Genomic DNA, 22,614 nt, shown 5'->3' on the forward strand with positions numbered 1-22,614 from the left:
TGGAGACTGCAAAAGACTTGAGACTGGGGCGGAGGTTCACCTTCCAGCTGGACAATGACCCTAAACATAAAGCCAGGGCAACAATGGAATGGTTTAAAACAAAACATATCTATGTGTTAGAATGGCCCAGTCAAAGTCCAGATCTAAATCCAATCGAGAATCTGTGGCAAGATCTGAAAACTGCTGTTCACAAACACTGTCCATCTAATCTGACTGAGCTGGAGCTGTTTTGCAAAGAAGAATGGGCAACGATTTCAGTCTCTAGATGTGCAAAAGCTGGTAGAGACATACCCTAAAAGACTGGCAGCTGTAATTGCAGCAAAAGGTGGTTCTACAAAGTATTGACTCAGGGGGACGAATAATTACGCACACCCCACTTTGCAGTTATTTATTTGAAAAAAATGTTTGGAATGATGTATGATTTTCGATCCACTTCTCAGGTGTACACCACTTTGTATTGGTCTTTCACGTGGAATTCCAATAAAATTGATTCATGTTTGTGGCAGTAATGTGACAAAATGTGGAAAACTTCAAGGGGGCCGAATACTTTTGCAACCCACGCTCACACACAGCGGGAGCGAGAGGAGGCGCACGGAGGCACAGGGAGGACAGGAACACCGCCCACTCGATTAGCGTCACCGGCTCACGTCACCCAACTGGAACCAGGGATGTCCTCCGGGGAGCGAAGTTTCTGGATGCCCCTTTGCCGGCGTATAGTGACGGGGACAGGGATACACACACGTTTGAGGAAATCCAATAGGATGAAACGCGTCACGTGAGCCAGTGATGCTGATTGAGTGGGCAGTGTTCCTGTCCTCCGTGTGCCTCCTCTCGCTCCCGCTGTGTGTGAGCGTGCTGCCGCATGTGATTTCAAATAGCGGTCCCCGTCACTATACGCCGGCAAAGGGGCATCCAGAATCTTCACTCCCCGGAGGACATCCGTGGTTTCAGTTGGGTCACGTGAGTTAGCTTAAAGGCTTGGTGCTGTTGGCGGCAGTCACGCGGAGCAGTGAGAGGTTTGACACTGTAGTACTGTAATGCTTATATAGAGGCGTGCAATTGCAAAGCACACGGGTTGTAGGATGAAGATACGTTCCCTACTCTATCAAGCTTTCACTCTAGCTGTGGACTACTAAATGGGCCCAAAGATAACTATTTCTCAGCGCAAGTCTTTACAAGAAGTGTAGTCCAGGACTGTGGTTATAAACTATACATGTTACAGGTGCCCTATTTGGTTAGCCATAGTGGTTTTACGGGGGGAATCTTTTAAATGTCAGTGAATTTTTGTACGCAATTTGGATAATAAATGATATTGAGATATAATAACTGAATTGCTCTGTGCTCCCTTACTTTTTGTATGATGGTATGCTCTATTTTCTAGGGTGAGAACGGGCTATAATTACTAATGATGATATCCTGTATATAGGTTTTGTAGTAGTGGTATTCTCAACCAATATTTGATAAATAATGTTGATAGAACATTTTTCTAATATGTGATGTTTAGCTGAAATCAGAATTATTACTGTTTACTGATATAACACATTCTTTCAACAGGGTGGCAGCATCCTTGCATCAGAAGGGACTTTTGCATGTGTACTCAGCAGGAGAGAGTAATCTGTCCTATTGCTGTAAAGCAGGGGTCTCAAACTCAATTTACCTGGGGGCCGCAGGAGGCAAAGTCAGGATGAGGCTGGGCCGCATAAGGAATTTCACACAAAAAAGTCAATCAGCACCAACCCACCCGCATTGATTTTTATTTCAATATCAAATTCACACTGAAGCGAACAATTTTGCCTATTTTAACTTATAGTTTGCTTCAGTGCTCCCATTACAAGTAATCCGGCGTGACCCCGCCACAAAACGAGGGCTGCAGAGCCCCCAAATCGCCCGGGGGGCAATCCGCCGGCATTTCCTGGAAGGGGCAGAGCTTTCAGCTTCAGCTCTGCCCCTCCTGACGTCAATCGTGGCGCATCGCCGCCTCTCCCCGCCCCTCTCTGTAAAGGAAGAGTGAGAGGGGCGGGCAGAGGCGGCGGCGATTTGGGGGCTCTGCAGCCCTCGTTTAGCGGCAGAGATGCGGCGGATTACTTGGGAGCACTGAAGCGAACTATAAGGAAGCTTTTGCCGGAGCGGGCCACAAAATATTGTATAGAGGGCCGCAAATGGCCCACGGGCCGCGAGTTTGAGACCCCTGCTGTAAAGCCATGTAAGACAGCTTTCCCAGTTTATGACTGTTCACACAAACATTCTCATGTATGTCATCACCTAACAAGCAAAAAAGTACTAACAATATAATGAGAAAAGTAATGTCAAAGTTAAGTTATTCAAGGGTAACTTATTTTGCAATACTGTATTTATAACTCATAAAGAAGTGGGGATCCTTTTAGTTTTTGTGCAAATAAAAATAGTATCACATACAGTTTTTAATAAAACGACAGAAGGCTTAAAACACATTTTATGTTATGTAATTGTGTATTAGCATGCATTTATTGTATGTCAGTACACTTCATTACACATTACAAAGTCAAAGTTTGTAGCTGATGAGACAACATGCATGAGACAGCCAAAGTCTGAAATTGCGACAAAACTATTGAGTAAGAAGGACTTTCACCTCATAATCTCTACATCAGCTTACTTACACCATTCATTGTTGAGTATGTCATACATTAGACTCGTATTTCATATTTGTCCCCAGAGCGGAAAACATGGATCCTGATGCATTGACAGCTCTCAGGAGTATTCTTTCCTTGGCCCTGATATAAGCAAGCCTGAACTGAACATAAACTTATTGAGCATATATGTTCAGCTATATGTCAAGAAATGTAGGTCTGACTCACTAAAGAAAAGTAGGGGTCACCTAATAGGTCATATTTTTTTTTTTTGTCCTCACCTCCAGCAGGACTCCTTTGATGTCTTTTTCAATGCATTATTTCCACCTTAGTAGGCACAGGTAGGTTAATTCTCTCCTACTGGAGTATGCACCTTAGGTAGCTAAATGCTCCTATGACGTGCAGAACCCCCTCTGGCTTCTCACTGGGGTGTCATTTTTAGTAAGACCTGTGTTCCACTTTACATACTTAAATAGCTGGCCCGAATTTACCTCACTAGAGCCTATAGGCACAAATGTCCTGGCATCCTAGACTTCGCCCTCCTTGAACCTTCAAACCGCCGCCGAACTGCACAGCAAGTGTGCTGGCTCTTCTAATTTACTTCCTTTGCCCATCATAGGTAGCTACAGGTGCTCCTTAGTATTAGGTAGCCAGAAGTACTCACAATATTAACTTCTTAAAGGCCGCCTCACGCCAATGGGCGTGACCGCGGCGGCAGCCCCAGGACCGCCTAACGGCAAATGGCGTCAAGTCCTAGGGCTGCAGTTTCACAGGGAACGGCCGCGCGCATGCCGAGAGGATGGGCTTCCGGCGGGCAGCTGTTGAGGCTGCTTCTGGATATCGCTGTACCTCCCCGCTCTTAGTCTTGTTCGTGCTGGCGGTTGTTTGTTCAAGTGAACCTCCTTCTCCCGTGTCTTCATTTTGTAACGCTGGTGACATCTAGTGGCATGTGCACGGGCATGTATAAATAATAGGTGGAAGTAGTCAGGCAGCCATTTTTTCTGAGGGCAAATTGCAAAAAAGTGAGGTAGCATCCAGAAAATGGATAAATACTGCTCTTCTGAGTGGCAGCTTGGCGCTGTTAGTTTGCTGTAGTGTGCTGTGTGGATTTGCCTGTGACTCTGTGTGACTAGAGATGTCACGAACCTCCGATTTTCGGTTCGCGAACTTCCACGGAAGGTTCGGTTCGCGTGAACATTCGCGAACCGCAATAGACTTCAATGGGGAGACGAACTTTGAAAACTGGAAACACTTATGCTGGCCAGAAAAGTGATGGAAAACATGTTTCAAGGGGTCTAACACCTGGACCCCCAGGTGGCGGAGTGGGATGGACACCAGAAGTCCCGGGGAAAAATCTGGATTTGACGCAAAGCAGCGTTTTAAGGGCAGAAATCACATTGAATGCTAAATTGCAGACCTAAAGTGCTTTCAAACATCTTGCATGTGTATACATAAATCAGGGAGTGTAATTAGAGTACTGCTTCACACTGACACACCAAACTCCCTGTGTAACACACCGCAAACAGCTGTTTGCGTAGTGACGGCCGTGCTGGACTGGTGCGCACCATGGCGAGAGTGCAGGCCGTGACGGTTTTCCAGCCCATTTGGTCGCCGGGCTGTGGTAGCTTAATGATAGAACAACAGTGACTGTCCAGCTGATCAAATTTGCTCTGTCCACAATGAAGCAACGACCTTATTATCTTCTTGTATGTAGGTAGGCATAGGTAGGCATGGAGTCCCAGTATAGGTAGGTAGGCATAGGTAGGTGTCCCAGTATAGGTAGATAGGCATAGGTAGGAGTCCCAGTATAGGTAGGTAGGTGTCCCAGTATAGGTAGATAGGCATAGGTAGGTGCCTCTGTAGTTAACTAGGCATAGGTAGGAGTCCCAGTATAGGTAGGTAGGCATAGGTAGGTGCCCCAATAGTTAGCTAGGCATAAGTAGTAGTCCCAGTATAGGTAGGTAGGCATAGGTAGGTGTCCCAGTATAGGTAGGTAGGCATAGGTAGGTGTCCCAGTATAGGTAGATAGGCATAGGTAGGTGTCCCAGTATAGGCAGGTAGGCATAGTTAGGCATCCCAGTAGTTAGCTAGGCATAGGTAGGAGTCCCAGTATAGGTAGGTAGGCATAGGTAGGTGTCCCAGTATAGGTAGGTAGGCATAGGTAGGTGTCCCAGTATAGGTAGGTGTCCCAGTATAGGTAGATAGGCATAGGTAGGTGCCTCAGTAGTTAGCTAGGCATATGTAGGAGTCCCAGTATAGGTAGGTAGGCATAGGTAGGTGCCCCAGTAGTTAGCTAGGCATAGGTAGGAGTCCTAGTATAGGTAAGTAGGCATAGGTAGGTGTCCCAGTATAGGTAGGTAGGCATAGGTAGGTGTCCCTGTATAGGTAGGTAGGCATAGGTAGATGTCCCAGTATAGGTACGTAGGCATAGGTAGGTGTCCCAGTAGTTTGCTAGGCATAGGTAGGAGTCCCAGTATAGGTAGGTAGGCAGGCATAGGTAGGTCCCCTAGTATAGGTAGGTGTCCCCGTATAGGTAAGTAGGTGCCCCAGTAGTTAGGTAGGCATAGGTAGGTGTCCCAGTATAGATAGTTAGGCAGGGCCTGGCTGGCACAGTAATAACAATTACCAAGGTCCAGCTGCAACAGATAGGGCTGTATAATATCCGTGTCAGTGAGCATCACAAAAAAAAAAAAAAAAACACATCAGGAGAACATTAGCTCTCAAAAAGAGCTGTTGAGGGGTGCTATTTTAGCAATAACAATCAGCCAGGAGCAAGCTAACAAGCCAAGCGCCTAACTAATCTTTCCCTATGAGAGAGTCTGATGCAGCTGTCCCTTCACTAATTACTGCTGGCACACGAATGAGTGCAATGGCCGGCGGAGCCTGCCTAATATAAGGGGGGGAGTGGCTCCAGGTCCAGGACTGAATGTAGCCTGATTAGCTACAATGTGCCTGCTGACTGTGATGTAGAGGGTCAAAGTTGACCCTAATGGAGCATTATGGGGCGAATCGAACTTCCGCAAAAGTTCGCCTTCGCCGGCAAACGTGAACCACCCAAAGATCGCCTGGAACCATTCGCTGGCGAACCGTTCGGACCATCTCTATGTGTGACCCAGCATCCTGTTTGCCCTATCTTGGTAGGCTTTATTGATGTTTTGAAGTGTTTGATTCTGTAGTACTTAGTTCGAAGTGATCCATGATCGCTTTTTTTTAATCATTGTCTTGTAGCTGCTATTATGGTGAAAAAGAGAGAGCATTCAGCAACAAATAGGTAAGGTTTGGTAAGTATATTCATTATTGCAAAAGACTGCAAGAGGATTCAGTTAAGAAGTACATTATTCTTCTCCCCAGCAAGAAGACTTGAGACATTGACAGGCGGAAGAGCCTAGACAATAGGTAGTCATTGTGCTTGTAATGAGATGTTAGAGAAGGAACGTGGATGGTCTAGGTCGAGGTCATCTCCTAAGCCTAGATCACAGTCAAGACATCAACTCCACTGTCACATCCGAATGTCTCTTCAAGAAACACTCATGGAAGATCCTCATCGTCTAGTGATGAGTCAGAACATCATCATCAGTCAAGCTTTTTGTTTAGCAGACATTGAATGTCTTTGTCCTCTCATTGGGATAGATGCTATATTTGTGGAAAACTATCGATCCACAATAAAAAAAAGTCTGCAAGCCTTGCCATTTTATATAGCAAGAGAGGATAGAGAGGTGTCATCCTTAATAAAACAAGTAGTTAAAGATACAGTTTCAGAGTTGTCCACTCAGAGGTGTTCACCTTTACTGGGTCCTTCAAATATATTTTCACCTGAGAATATTACCAGCTCAGATTCTGGAAGGAAGGTTTAAATTTTTATCTGATTCCAACTTTTATTATCCAGGTTAAGGAGGCTATTCAATGGCAAGCGGGTGTTACATCTCCAAAGCATAAGAAGAAAGGATATTATAAGCATCTTAATAAGAGGAAAATTGCCTTTCCACTTATCGATGAAATAAAATAAGTCATTTTAGAGGAATGGGAAAAAACTGTAAGAAATGTCATAGATAGACAGATAGACCAAGTCCTTAAAGCGGTTTAAAACCCTGACATAATATTCAATAAAAACATGTTTTCCTAATTTTTATATGCCATACGGTTATCTTATTTGCATTTGTGCATAAGTATTATTATTCATTTAGAAATTATAGGTTCCCAAAAGTACAGTTTTTTGCTTTGTGAGCTGACTTTGCATTTTATTAATAACTGGTTTTATTCATTATGTATTGAAGGCAGACATGCTTTGACTCTCTGTCTGTGTCGATCTGCTTCTCCACAGTCAGATAATGTGTCACATTCCTCACTTGATACATTTAAGTAAACACAAGATAACATAATCTACAACTTCGAATGCGTCCACATTTCATTGCACTGAACTTTCAAGCTCTGTGTGTAACCCTTCAAATGCTGGTCTAGTAAAAAAAAAATGCTGGTTGCATATAATATCCTGTAAATAATGTTTTCGAGCAAAGATGAAATGCTGGGTCATATTCCACTTTAAAATAGCATATGGGCCGGTTCAACAGCGGAGGCAAAACGGTCATGGGAAAAGCAGATGCGCGCTGTCCATTTTGCATCCCCTTATAGCAATTTGCGCTGTCTGCTCCACGTCCGCCCACCTCAGAGGCCAGCAGGGGCAGGGGACTCTCTATAGATTGCAATAGACCAATTCTCCTTAGTGACAGGGAGAATTTTCATTGGTCCACCATAACCAATGAGAATTTTGCTAAGGTTCACTATGAACCAATGAGAATTCTCCCTGTTGCTAAGGGTTCCTATTGGTCTAATTCAGCCCAATTGTCATTTGTCACAATCCGCATCTACTGGTGACATTATGAACTGTCTGCATGAACTTCCTCCATTTCACCACCAGATGTCCTTGCTCTCCTCAGGGATCTAGCAACATAAACGTCTTTCTGCCCCCCAGCAGAGGACTCACTTCTCCAGAAACTGTGTGTATCTACAGACTATTGTTGGGAGATCTGGACTATCACATGACCTCCCAGCCTGAGTATTTAAGTCCAGCCTGAACATTCAATTATTGCTAGTTCATTGTTTCCGTGTCTTGGCCATCCTAGCCTGAGTTTCCAGTTCCTGGTTTCTGTACCTGTTCCTGGTTGCCCTGTATCCCTGTGATCTGTTGCCTTCCCATGTTGACCTTTGAGTTTCCAGTTCCTGGTTTCTGTACCTGTTCCTGGTTGCCCTGTATCCCTGTGATCTGTTGCCTTCCCGTGTTTGACCTTTGCTTCTCTTTGATGATTCTTTGCCTAAGCGATTACTTATTGTATGATCTCCTGGTTTGTAAACCCTGCCTGTTTTTGACGACCCGACTGCATGTTCCTTATGTCCTGCAAATTGTTTACAAGGGTGCCGCCAGCATGCAGGCGAGCCATGCCCTCGCTTGGGGCCTCACACTGCGGGGGGCCTCACTCTGCTGCTGGTGGCAGGCGTGCAGGTGGGGGCGCCAAGCGGACTTCCGGACAGAACCAATAACAATCATACAAGGCACAGTATCACAAGTATAATAGTCACCTGAGGCCTGGAGGATGAGGCAATCCAGATGAGAGTCAGATGACTGCAAGCAGGAGTAATGGTATGCAGATCATGCACTTTGGAGATAGCGTGGTCAGTACTAGCCAGATGTCAGTCCAGGCAGCGTTCTTGCAGGTCCTTATCCAGGCAGAGTTCGAACTAGGCGTCAAACTGAAAGAGTCCAGGTACAATAGCAGAGTCGGCAACAGGTAATCCAATAGAGCGTGGTCAGGAAACAAACAGAGTCGGCAACGAGTAATCAAATAGAGTGTGGTCAGGATACAGGCAGAGTCGTCACCAGGGAATCAATCTAGAGTAAGCGTGGTCAAGATACAAGGCAAAATCGGCAACAGGAGTCAAAAGGTTTTGTGAGCGCATACCCAGCACCAAGTCAAAAGCTAATGCTATCATGGGCGATGTCTGGGGGCACTCACCATGCTTAAATACAAGGACTAACCAATCAGAAACAGAATTGAAAACAACCAATAGAGACCCAGCGTGTCAGCTGATCAGCTGACACGCAACACACACACGTGGTTACTGTTTACAGTGGCGGAGCGCGTACTGATAGCGTGTCTGCTGCCTATACAATAGGAGCTCGGCACCAGAATGCACTCCAGTGACGTCAGTGGTCTGACAAGACCCAGAAGCTTGCGCCTCAGCCCGGGTCTCGGCGTTCCGCCACCATGAATGCCCCGATGATCGTACAGGGGGCATATACATATTTAACCAATACTGGGGGCATCTACCTATCTAACCTATACTGGGGGCAGTGGCGGACATACGGCCGTGCAGGCTGTGCCGCCACACGAGGGCCCCTGAAGTTCCGTTTCTTCAGGGGCCCATTAAGTATTTTTATATATATATATATATATATATATATATATTTTTTTTTTCCCCCCGGGGGGCCCCGACTCCTATCCTCTCTCCCTCCCTTCCTCACCTCGGGGGGCCCCCCTCCCGGTATGCGCGGCGGGAGAGCGGCAAATAGAGGATGTCTCCGGGTCTCCAGGCATGCGCTAGAGGCTCAGCTGCTTGGTCTCCAATATGTCAACAGAGTTGGAGACATATTGGAGACCAAGCGGCTGAGCCTCTAGCGTCTGCCTGGAGCCCTGAAGACTTCCTGTATTTGCCGCTCTCCCGCCGCGCATATCGGGAGGGGGGCCCTCCGAGGTGAGGAAGGAAGGGAGGGAGGATAGGATAGGAGTCGGGCCCCCCACCCGGATAGCTACTCAAAGGGCTACCTGCCTACCCACCCGGCTACCTAACCACCTACCCACCCGGCTACCTACCCACCCACCAGGCTTCCTACCTACCTACCCACCCGGCTACCTACCCACCCACCAGGCTTCCTACCTACCTACCCACCCGACTACCTAACCACCCACCAGGCTTCCTACCTACCTACCCACCCGGCTACCTAACCACCTACCCACCCGGCTACCTACCCACCCACCAGGCTTCCTACCTACCCACCCGGCTACCTACCCACCCACCAGGCTTCCTACCTACCTACCCACCCGACTACTTAACCACCCACCAGGCTTCCTACCTACCTACCCACCCGGCTACCTAACCACCTACCCACCCGGCTACCTACTTACCCACCAGGCTTCCTACCTACCCACCCGGCTACCTACCCACCCACCAGGCTTCCTACCTAACCACCCACCCGACTACCTAACCACCCACCCGGCTACCTAGCCACCCACCAGGCTACCTACCCACCCGGCTACCTAACCACCTACCCACCCGGCTACCTACCCACCCACCAGGCTACCTACCCACCCGGCTACCTACCTACCTACCCACCCGGCTACCTATCCACCTATCTACCCACCCACCAGGCTTCCTACCTACCCACCCGGCTACCTACCCACCCACCAGGCTTCCTACCTACCTACCCACCCGGCTACCTACCTAACCACCCACCCGGCTACCTACCCACCCGGCTACCTACCTACCTACCCACCCGGCTACCTACCTAACCACCCACCCGGCTATCTACCGGGCTAGTTACCAACCCACCCACCAGGCTACCTTCCCACCCACCCGGCTACCCACCAACCAGGCTGCCTACCTACCTACCCACCCACCCACCAGGCTACCTACCTACCTACCCACCCACCAGGCTACCTACCTACCTACCGGGCTAGTTACCAACCCACCCACCAGGCTACCTACCCACCAGGCTACCTATCCACCCACCCACCAGGCTACCAACCCACCCACTCACCCACCCACCAGGCTACCTATCCACCCAACCACCCATGGGAGCTGCGCGTCGGATGGAGGCTGGGACAGGAGGTCTGCTGCTGCAGGTGAGTAAATGTTTTTGTTTTTTTATTTATATTAGCAGGTGTATGTTCTGGGCAGGTCTGCCACATGATTGCATGTATTTTCTGCGCAAATCTGCCGACATGATTGCATGTATTTTCTGGGCATATCTGCCGACATGATTGCACGTATTTTCTGGGCATATCTGCCGACTTGATTGCACGTATTTTCTGGGCATATCTGCCGACTTGATTGCACGTATTTTCTGGGCATATCAGCCGACATGATTGCACGTATTTTCTGGGCATATCTGCCGACTTGATTGCACGTATTTTCTGGGCATATCTGTCGACATGATTGCACGTATTTTCTGGGCATATCTGCCGACATGATTGCACGTATTTTCTGGGCATATCTGCCGACATGATTGCACGTATTTTCTGGGCATATCTGCCGACATGATTGCACGTATTTTCTGGGCATATCTGCCGACTTGATTGCACGTATTTTCTGGGCATATCTGCCGACATGATTGCACGTATTTTCTGGGCATATCTGCCGACATGATTGCACGTATTTTCTGGGCATATCTGCCGACTTGATTGCACGTATTTTCTGGGCATATCTGCCGACATGATTGCACGTATTTTCTGGGCATATCTGCCGAAATGATTGCACGTATTTTCTGGGCATATCTGCCGACATGATTGCACGTATTTTCTGGGCATACAGTGGTGTGAAAAACTATTTGCCCCCTTCCTGATTTCTTATTCTTTTGCATGTTTGTCACACTTAAATGTTTCTGCTCATCAAAAACCGTTAACTATTAGTCAAAGATAACCTAATTGAACACAAAATGCAGTTTTAAATGATGTTTTTTATTATTTAGTGAGGAAAAAAAACTCCAAATCTACATGGCCCTGTGTGAAAAAGTGATTGCCCCCCCTTGTTAAAAAATAACTTAAAGGTGGTTTATTACACCAGAGTTCAATTTCTGTAGTCACCCCCAGGCCTGATTACTGCCACACCTGTTTCAATCAAGAAATCACTTAAATAGGAGCTATCTGACACAGAGAAGTAGACCAAAAGCACCTCAAAAGCTAGACTTAATGGCAAGATCCAAAGAAATTCAGGAACAAATGAGAACAAAAGTACTGTAATTGAAATCTATCAGTCTGGTAAAGCTTATAAAGCCATTTCTAAAGCTTTGGGACTCCAGCAAACCACAGTGAGATTATCCACAATTATCCAATTATCCACATTATCCACAAATGGCAAACACATGGAACAGTGATGAACCTTCCCAGGAGTGGCCAGCCGACCAAAATTACCCCAAGAGCGCAGAGAAAACTCATCCGAGAGGCCACAAAAGACCCCAGGACAACATCTAAAGAACTGCAGGCCTCACTTGCATCAATTAAGGTCATTGTTCACGAATCCACCATACGAAAGAGACTGGGCAAAAACGGCCTGCATGGAAGATATCCAAGGCACAAACCACTTTTAAGCAAAAAGAACATTAAGGCTCGTCTCAATTTTGCTAAAAAAAACATCTCAATGATTGCCAAGACTTTTGGGAAAATACCTTGTGGACCGACGAGACAAAAGTTGAACTTTTTGGAAGGTGCGTGTCCCGTTACATCTGGCATAGAAGTAACACAGCATTTCAGCAGAAGAACATCATACCAACAGTAAAATATGGTGGTGGTAGTGTGATGGTCTGGGGTTGTTTTGTTGCTTCAGGACCTGGAAGGCATGCTGTGATAGATGGAACCATGAATTCTACTGTCTGCCAAAAAATCCTGAAGGAGAATGTCCGGCCATCTGTTTGTCAACTCAAGCTGAAGCGATCTTGGATGCTGCAGCAGGACAATGACCCAAAACACACCAGCAAATTCACCTCTGAATGGCTGAAGAAAAACAAAATGAAGACTTTGGAGAGGCCTAGTCAAAGTCCTGACCTGAATCCTATTGAGATGTTGTGGCATGACCTTAAAAAGGTGGTTCATGCTAGAAAACCCTCAAATAAAGCTGAATTACAACAATTCTGCAAAGATGAGTGGGCCAAAATTCCTCCAGAGCGCTGTAAAAGACTTGTTGCAAGTTATCGCAAATGCTTGATTGCAGTTATTGCTGCTAAGGGTGGCCCAACCAGTTATTAGGTTCAGGGGGCAATTTCTTTTTCACACAGGGCCATGTAGGTTTTGAGGTTTTTTTCTCACTAAATAATAAAAAACATCATTTAAAACTGCATTTTATGTTCAATTATGTTATCTTTGACTAGTAGTTAACGGTTTTTGATGAGCAGAAACATTTAAGTGTGACAAACATGCAAAAGAATAAGAAATCAGGAAGGGGGCAAATAGTTTTTCACACCACTGTATATATATATATATATATATATATATATATATATATATATATATATATATATATATATATATATGTATATGTATTCCAACAAAGCAGCGCTCAAATTCAGCCCTTCTGTGTTCTGGGAAGAAATAAACCTTTAACCTTCCTGGCGGTAAGCCCGAGCTGAGCTCGGGCTATGCCGCCGGAAGGCACCGCTCAGGCCCCGCTGGGCCGATTTGCATTTTTTTTTTTTGCTACACGCAGCTAGCAGTTTGCTAGCTGTGTGTGCAATCCGATCGCCGCCGCTCCCCGCCGATCCGCCGCTATCCGTCGCGCCGCAGCCGCGCCCCCCCCCCCCGACCCTGTGCGCTGCCTGGCCAATCAGTGCCAGGCAGCGCTGAGGGGTGGATCCGAGTCCCCTTTGACGTCATGACGTCTCGCTACATAATATTAAAAAAAAAATTCATAAACGGCTGTGCTGCCCCCTGGCGGATTTTAATAAACCGCCAGGAGGGTTAAAAGACAAGCTGGAATACTTCCCTGGGCGGAGCTTGGAGTCGCACAGGACGCGAACCAGGAAGGGAGGACAAGCGAAGGATAACGGCTGAGGGCATGCAGCGTGATTCAACCACGGCTGATGCTGACCCCTATTCAGATAAGCTGACGGCTTCCATTACATTGTATGCAGATTTTATGTTGATTTTAGCAATTAAATACTTTACAGTTATACACAATGGGAGTATCCCAGCTTGTGGCTGGATAGCGTACTAGTTAAGGGCACCGCCACATGGGTTGGCGCTGTCAATCACCGGCCCACGTGGCGGTGATTGACAGCGCCGCTCGTGCAGGCGTAGTACAGGCCGACCTGGAGGTCGCCCTGACGTCATCGCTGGGGACCGGGCCAGAGCTGCGGCGAACGGCTGAAGGGAGAGCTGCGGCGAGGGACATGCTGGGAGCTTGGGGCTGGAGGAAGCCCCCGGTAAGTAGCACTTATTTTCTTTAATATTGCCTTTAAGGAGTTCAAAGCAAGACTCCTTAACACTGCAGGGTGGCCTCTTAAGCGTGTCCCAGTGGCTGCAGCTCTTGGGCGCTTTGAGTCCGACAGGAGAAAAGCGCTATAAAAATGTTCGGATTATTATTCATTTGTTTTTATAGGGTGATCCTTTTCCTACATTTATATGGATACAAGGATACTGGATTTAAGCTCTGCTTTGTTGGAATATACTGAGATTGGAATATTCAAGTGGTCTTTTTTGAGCAAGCGACCCCCTTCTGGATTACCGGTGACATTTAAGTGACTGTATTTAATCAATCTTCTCTTTTGCTGGGAGCACAACCTTTTAGCCCTTGGGGCCTTGAACCTATATACAGTATATGTACAGTGGAGTTTATTCTGCATAACCATCTTATGCAGACAGATCCCTGTGTATATTCCAAATCCCTTGTTACTTATTTCTGGTTTAGTTAGTTCAGTTCTTTCCAATATAGTGACATCTTCCGCTCTGTTGCAGGTCTTGTGCATTGCCCATGTTGTCTCATGTGCAATGAATAAATTCTATGCAAATCGTAACACCAATGGCTGTGCACAAGAGACCAAGCGACGGCTATCGGCAGCAGGACACTTGAATATTGTGTCACGGTGGCAATCAAAGCAAGTGAAGCAGGCGTAGTGATTAGCCAAGTAAGTATGGACACTGTGCATTCTCTTGCTTTCATTGCATACATTTTCCCACCCAGTCCAGTAAAACGTGCAATTAGTTCAGACCCTGCGCTTCGCTTAACGCAGCAAGGGATCCATTTTTTTTTTTTCAAGTGGAACCTTCTGCGCTTAGCGGAGGTTAAAGAAAAGTTCCTAACAAGTATTTTTTTTAACAAGTGTGAAAATAGTGTAAATATTGGCTACTCCTGTTAAATACCCATTCGTTAAGGAGTACTTAAGAGGATGTTATGAATAAGAAGGAGTCAGTGTCAAACAGCATGCTTCATAAATGAGTATATGCTGTAATACAATGCTGTTGAGAAACACCAATCTATGTGCAACCAGAACCTTCATAACGTATGAGTACACAAGATCCAATTTCCCGTAGATTGACGGGATAATCTGTTGGGAAGTTGCATCAAGTATACATGTCCGAACTGCTTCTGATCGATAATGAGATCGATTCTTAGATCATTATTTCACAAAATTGATCACATTAACGATCGAGAGCGGACAATTCAGAAATAATAGGTGTGACCTGTCGATCTGATGCGAATTTGCACTGTGTGTGCCTAGGATTAGATGTGTCAGTATTTAAAGTGTACCCGAGACTCTGAATAGTGGTGTATTTATACTTACCATGTGGTGCGTTGGCTCTTTAGCCGTCCTCTCCGGCTGCTCCTTTCTTCCGTTATCATCTCCGCTAATCTGGCCAGTTGCGTCCCGTCTTGTTTTAATGTGGGACCGCGAGGTGAGGGTGCATGCACAGCTGAGCCATGCATGTGCAGAAGTTCGTGAGCAGCAAAATTAGCAAAGGTAACCAAGAGAGAACCAATTTGTCGGACGGCAAGGGAGGCCACAGACCACACTGGGGCTGGAGGAAGCCCCAGGTAAGTATAAATACACCACTATTAAAATTCTCAGGTTTCCTTTGGCGTAAAAATAGCCCCTGCAACCCCTGCGATTGCAGGGAGGCCTAGGGGGCCCCTGCTCCTCCCATGCATGCAGAGTAGTACATGTAGCGTTATATTTACCTGCTTCCGGTGCTGCGGATCTCTTTGCATGACAGCAGCAGCACTTTGTGCTGCCCCCCCCCTTTGCCAAGCTCCCATTCAAATGGCTCACATTAGTTATGTGATAGGGAGCCAGTTAATGGCAGCAGAGAGAGTGTGCTGTGAGACCTGCAGCACTGGAAGCAGGTAATATTACAAGCACTACTCTGCATGGTGGGACGGGGTGGCAGGGATGTTTGCTTACCGGCTGCCTGCCTGATCACCTTGAGGTGAGGGGGAGGGGCTATGAACCTAGGGGGCCCCATGCAATCTTTTTTTTGCAGCGGGGTCCCCATACATAGTAGTTACACCCTTGTTTTAAAGGCATGATTTGGCAACTCTTGCCTGATAGGATAAATAAATATGTCCAAGATTTCTGTATCTGCCTAAAGGGAAGCAATGAACGTGTGTAAACAGTCAATTTCTTATGTAGCTCAAATGTTAGCATATTTAGGTCAAGGCAAAACTGCAAAGTGAAAATTACCTTGCTAAGTACTCATTTGCTCTGTTTTTGCTCAGCACATTCTTTATATTCCTTTTCTGAGCTTAGGTGGGTGTTTTTAATTTCTTAAAGGGGTTCTGTGGCATATTAAAAAACAAACAGACACTTACCTGGGGCTTCTATCGGCCCCCTGTAGCTATCATGCCCCGCACCATCCTCCTACGATCATCTGTTCGCCGCCGCCAGTCCCGGCCTAATGAATCAATTAACGCGACACCAGCTGCGCGGCCATGCGCATGCTCGCTCCTGCTCGCGTCTCCGGGAGCTTACTGCGCAGGCGCAGTACACGAAAACCTTGTACTGCGACTGCGCAGTAAGCTCCCGGAGACACGAGCGGGAGCACGCACTATTCTCCTTGTTCGATGAATAATTGACCGGTGCCGGCGGCGGGGAACGGAGGATCTAAGGAGGACGGCACGGGACATGATAGCTACAGGGAGCCAATAGAAGCCCCAAGTAAGTGTCAGTTTGTTTGTTTTTTAACATGCCACAGGACCCCTTTAAATCACTAGTCTGATTTACTACAGTTCTTCTGAGTTGGAAAACATTCAAGAACATCATTCAGCAAACCTGAGCTGAGCTTATTAGGCCCCTTTTACACTCATGCAATGCGATACTCCCATGGCGGAAAGAACTGCACTGCACCAAAGCACCTTTTACATTACGCTGCGGCAGACAGGGTAATGTGCATAGGCCCGCCTAACCCCGGGACAAGGTCCTCCACCACCCAACGCTGAGACACCAAAGTGCGCCCCTCCATCCCTCCCACCCCAGCCGTCACACACTGATTGCTATACGAGGCGTCCCAGGGCCCCCAACACCTTAATCTCTAGTTATCTGGCTTGCAGTCCCTGCAATGTATCCCCTTTTCTTATCTCTCTCTGCTTCACACATAATAGGGGAATCATAGCTGAGTGAGTTGTGTGCCCCCTCCTACACTGCGCCCTGGGGCACAAATCACACAGTAACGCACGGATAACTTTGTGGTGGGTAAGGGGCAATTTAACTACATCTTTCGCAGCGCATCGCATTAAGTATGTGGCCTCTTGTGGTGAAAAAGCTTACCGTATTGCTGTAATGTAAAAGGTCTCTAAAATAATGTTTGCTATTAGGTGTCAAAAGTTTGCTACTCTCGTTGGAATCACATAGGACCATAGTGATATTTGCTAAAAGGATATTGCATTAATGCTTGTGTAAATGCAGATACGTACACAGAACTTCAGCAATGATCTTTTCAGTAAGAATGTTCTTTTCAGGTCAAGTAAGGAGGCAGCTTACAAAATGATTTACCCCCCTAAAGAGGCATGCCACTAGACACTGTGTAGACCGGAAAGGAAGAGTAGAGTTTCAACAAGAAATTCCGGGCGGTTTGATAAGACATATCAAACTCCTACTACTCATGCTGCACTGCTCTCGGACATGTGTTTTCTTTTACTTATTGTGTTTTATACAGATAGGGCCTTTTCCACTAGCAATCGCTAGCGTTTGCACTAAACGATAGCGATTGCGATTCAGCAAACTCCTTTTTTTTCCCGGCGATTGCGATTTTCCTACGCACTGCATGGCATAGCAAAATCACAGCACAAATCGCTCCGCGGCGCGATCGTGCTTTTGTAAAAATCGAATCGTGGTAGCGCAAATTACCTACCGCGATTCCTATGTTATTTAGCAAACCCTAGCGATTTTAAAATTGCTAGCGATTTGCGATTTTGCGATACAGCAATCGCAAGCGCCTCTAGTGGAAAAGGGCCCTTACACGTATTTTAATGCATTGGAATGCACATGCTGTGTGTCAGAAACCGTATACACCTTACGGCCTATGCACACTAATGCACTTCTGGCTACTTTTCAGCAACACCTTTCAGTCTGTAATATTGGTGTGTCGTTGAAAAGCGAACAGAAGCACATTAGTGTGCTTAGGTCCTAAATAATTGTGAAAGTAGCATAACTAACAAAATAACTGTAAAGCCTTTTCTCCATGGGTGAGAAATAGACACTGAAGAGAGAAAACAATTATGATATAATGAATTGGTTGTATAGTACGGATAATTAATAGAACATTAGTAGCAAAGAAAATATTCTCATATTTGTATTTTCAGGTATATAGTGTTTATAATATTGCATCATTCTCTAATATTTGCAGTTTATACACTACTCAGCATTCTAAATTATTTTACAGAGCAGGCCAGTGAACTTTTGAACTGTTATCTGCAGAGAAAAAGAAGATACAATGACTGCCAGTTGAGATAACAAGCTTCAGAAGACAGAGCTCTCTGCGACTTTGAAAGTCGTTGAGCTCAATGGCTCTTTTGCATAGATAACAACTGGAGTTTCTTAACTCTTCCTGTACTGGAAACAATATTAGACTTATGTCAAATGATAAACACTGCGCCACAGTTCAAATAGGTATCTTATATTTAGTTCACCAGTGCCTGGGATCGCTACAGGAAGTCCAGGAGCCCCTGATGAGTCCGCGTGAGGACAAAACGCGCGTAGGGCAGAGCCAACTAATGACGTCGCCACGTATACTAGGAAGCGAGCTGACCGGCCGCTCGGGATTAAGAGCACGGACGAGCGACGTACACCCTGCGGCTGAAGGGAGGACCAGGAGCCACCGCGGACGTCCACCCCGCACTTAGTAAATTGGCATTGGTCGAGGAGTATGTTATATGCTGATACAACTCCGGGACGCGTAAGTGCAATTGTTGAAGCGCCCAGAGATCAATGGTGACAGTATTACGCTATGTATATTTTTATGTGTTTTTATGGAGATACTTTTATTGGATTAAAAAAAGAATTCAGTGATAAGTGTTGATGCATTGACTGGCAGTGAGCCTAAGCGCAGTATCCACCTGCAATCTGAGGTGGGCAGCATCTGGTGAGCGGGTTGGCATTTATTGACGTGGGATTGGCACTGATTGAGCACTGAGTGACATCACTTAGCACGGAGGGGGAATTTACACACGGTGTGGCCTGAACGTGATAGTGAAGAGAACTAATGTATATGTAGAATGTTATTACCCTATGCAGAGCCGGGACAAGGTCCTCCAGCACCCAAGGCTGAAACACAAAAATGCGCCCCTCCATCCCTCCCACCCAGCCGTCACACACTAATTGCTATTAGACTAAGAGGCCCCCATGGGCCCACAACCTCCCCAACACCTTAATATCTAGTTATCTGGCTTGCAGTCACTGCTATGTATCCCCTTTTCTTATTTCTTTCTGCTTCAAACACAATTAGGAATGACAGCTGAATGAATTCTGCGCCCCCTCCTACACTGCGCCCTGAGGCTGGAGCCTCTCCAGCCTATGCCTCGGCCCGGCCCTGACCCTATGTGAAGCTCTTGTATTGCAGGTTGGAGAACAAAGCAGTATTTGTGTATCATCTGCAGTAGTAGACAGTACAGGTCTGGAGAGCGCAGCAGTAATTTTGCACAATATTAGACTTATGTCTCTGATCCTAATGTTTTATTTGTTAGCTGTACACTAGACATACAAATCATTATATCATTATTATTATTATTATTATTTAGTATTTATATAGCGCCGACATATTACGCAGCGCTGTACAGTGTATATACTGTATATATATCTTGTCACTAACTGTCCCTCAAAGGAGCTCACAATCTAATCCCTACCATTGCCATATGTCTATATTATGTAGTGTAAGTACTGTAGTCTAGGGCCAATTTTTTAGGGGGAGCCAATTAACTTATCCGTATGTTTTTGGAATGTGGGAGGAAACCGGAGTGCCCGGAGGAAACCCATGCAGACACGGAGAGAACATACAAACTCTTTGCAGATAGTGCCCTGGCTGGGATTCAAACCAGGGACCCAGCGCTGCAAGGCAAGAGAGCTAACCACTACGCCACCGTGCTGCCCAAATATCCTATTTTTTTCCCCCTTCAGTGTCTCTTTAACCTCTTCCCTACCATAGTTTTTTTTTCCCCATCTGTACCAGAGCAATTTATACATCACACTTCTCATATTCATTTGCCAATACCTTTAGTGTTAACTTACAACTCTGCATTTCATTTAACACTTGCTGTTAAAAAATATGCTAAATGTAACAAAGCACTGGAGCTTCGCTGGAGCTTCAACAGAAGGAAAAATGCAAAAGCGCACTCTGGTGGGCAAACATAGAATTACACTTGCAGATAAATACATGTTCAAGAAATCGTGTCCAGCAGTAAAAAAAAAATGATGGCTACTTTTGTGGACTTCTTACACCAATATATATATTTGTAACATGACACTTGCTCAAGACAATTAAAGGGAACATGAAGTGAGTAGGATATGGAGGCTGACATATTAATTTAATTTTAAACAATACCAGTTGCCTGGCTCAGTGCCGGGACTAGGTTCCCAAGCAACAGAGGCAGAGATGCCAAAGTGCACACCCTCCCCCATCTTCCCCTGAATTTTGCCTGCCCCTATATATGTTGCTAGATGGGCTCCTAGTATTAGGTAGCATACCCCCTCCACCCAATATAGATAGCCAGATGTGCCCCTATTAGGTACCCCCCATTAAAGACTTGCTGTGGGTGCAGGGGGTGGGACGTCACTGTGGGTGCTGCTATAGATGGCATAGTTGCTGCTAGGGGAGGTAGAGGTCAGTATAGTTGCTGGGGGAGGTAGAGGTCATTGTGGGTGTTGGGGAAGGGTAGGTCACTGTGGGTGCTGGATGAGGGAGAAGTAATTGTGGGTGCTGTGGAAGGTAGAGGTCAGTATGGGTGCTGGAGGAATGGGAGGTCACTGTGGGTGCTTGGGGAGGGGGGGGGGTCAATGTGGGTCTTGAGGAGGAGGTAGAGGTCACTGTGGGTGCTGGAGGAAGGGGAGGTATCTATGGGTGCTGGAAGATGTCAATGTGATTACTGGAGGTGGGAGGAGTTATTGTGGATGCTGGGTGTTGGGAGAGGTCACTATGGGTGCTGGGGGAGGTAGTAGTCAGTGTGGGTGCTGGGGGAGGGAAAGGTCACTATGGGTGCTGGGGAGGTAGAAGTCAGTGTGGGTGCTGGGGGAGGGAAAGGTCACTATGGGTGCTGGGGAGGTAGAAGTCAGTGTGGGTGCTGAGGCGGTAAAGGTCACTGTGGGTGCTGGGGGAGGTAGAAGTCAGTGTGGGTGCTGGGGAGGTAAAGGTCACTGTGGGTGCTGGGGGAGGTAGAAGTCAGTGTGGGTGCTGGGGGAAGGGCAGGTCACTGTGGGTGCTGGGAGAGGTCAGTGTGATACTGGAGGAGGGAGAAGTCATTGTGGGTGCTGGTGATGGGAGAGGTCACTGTAGGTGCTGCATTTGGGATGGAAGGTCCCTGTGGTAGCTGCTTACGGAGGGAAAGATCACTGTGGATGCTGGGGGAGGAAGAGGTCAGTGTGGGTGCTGGGGGAAATCACTTTGGCTGCTAGGGGGGGGGGGGGGAAGAGGTCAGTGTGGGTGCTGGGGTAGGCAGGATTACTGCTAGAGCTGGGAGGGAGAGGTCACTGTGGGTTCTAGGTGGAGGGAGAGGGTTCCTTGGGTAGGGATGCTCAAATCCGTATTCGGATGAAATCCAGATAGTTGTTATCCGGATTTCATCCTGTTAAATTAAATCAACTGTGCGGGCTGGGCGGGGTGTTCAATCTTACCTATCTGACGTCTTCTTAAAGTGAACCTAAAGTCAGGATGAAAAAATGAGTTTAACTCACCTGGGGCTTCCCTCAGCCCCCTAAAGCTGATCGGTGCCCACGCTAACTCCATCAGATGTCCCTGGACCGGCCGGCGGCGACTTCTGGTTTCGCCGTCACCGGCCGACAGGCTGGGAACGCGAGTGATTCTTTGCGTTCCCAGCCAGAATAGCGCCCCCTATGCTGCTATTGCAGCCTCCCTATGCTGCAAAAGAGTAAGAAGAATCACTCGCGTTCCCAGCCTGTCGGCCGGTGACGGCGAAACCGGAAGTCGCCGTCGGCCGGTCCAGGGACATCTGATGGAGTCAGCGTGGGCACCGATCAGCTTCAGGGGGCTGAGGGAAGCCCCAGGTGAGTTAAACTCATTTTTTCATCCTGACTTTAGGTTCACTTTAAGGCCGTCCCTCGGCGCCTCCCGCGATGTGTTCCACGCACAGAGGACTTTGCCCTATAGGTACATTTAAAAGCATATAACTTTAATTGTATTCCCTTAAATAGGATCAAACAATCCGAAACAGTCTGTATGCATGTTGGATTATTCTGGCTCTGTACAAATTAACAAGCTGACACATCATTGCATTCCAGCAGTTCTGGAGGTGTGTTTAGCTTCTAAGGGTAACAATGGTTAATTTGCATATATTCAGCAGTGATGCCCTGGGAGACATCTCAAGCTTACTCCAACCTGAATTATCGTAAATTCTTTCTGTTTTAAGAAAGCAAACTTTTGTTTTTCTTAGTATTTTAGTAAGGGGACTTTTAGGACCATTGTAGTCCCTTACACACTCCAATGAGTTCTGGGTCACTATGAGCTTGCAGGTTAGTCTGTACCTCTTGGTGTTACAAGCCCTACTCCATAGAGCCAAATAAATCCATGCCATGCACTGATGAGGA

Source organism: Hyperolius riggenbachi, chromosome 1 (assembly GCF_040937935.1).
Source record: "Hyperolius riggenbachi isolate aHypRig1 chromosome 1, aHypRig1.pri, whole genome shotgun sequence".
Lineage (NCBI taxonomy): Eukaryota > Metazoa > Chordata > Amphibia > Anura > Hyperoliidae > Hyperolius > Hyperolius riggenbachi.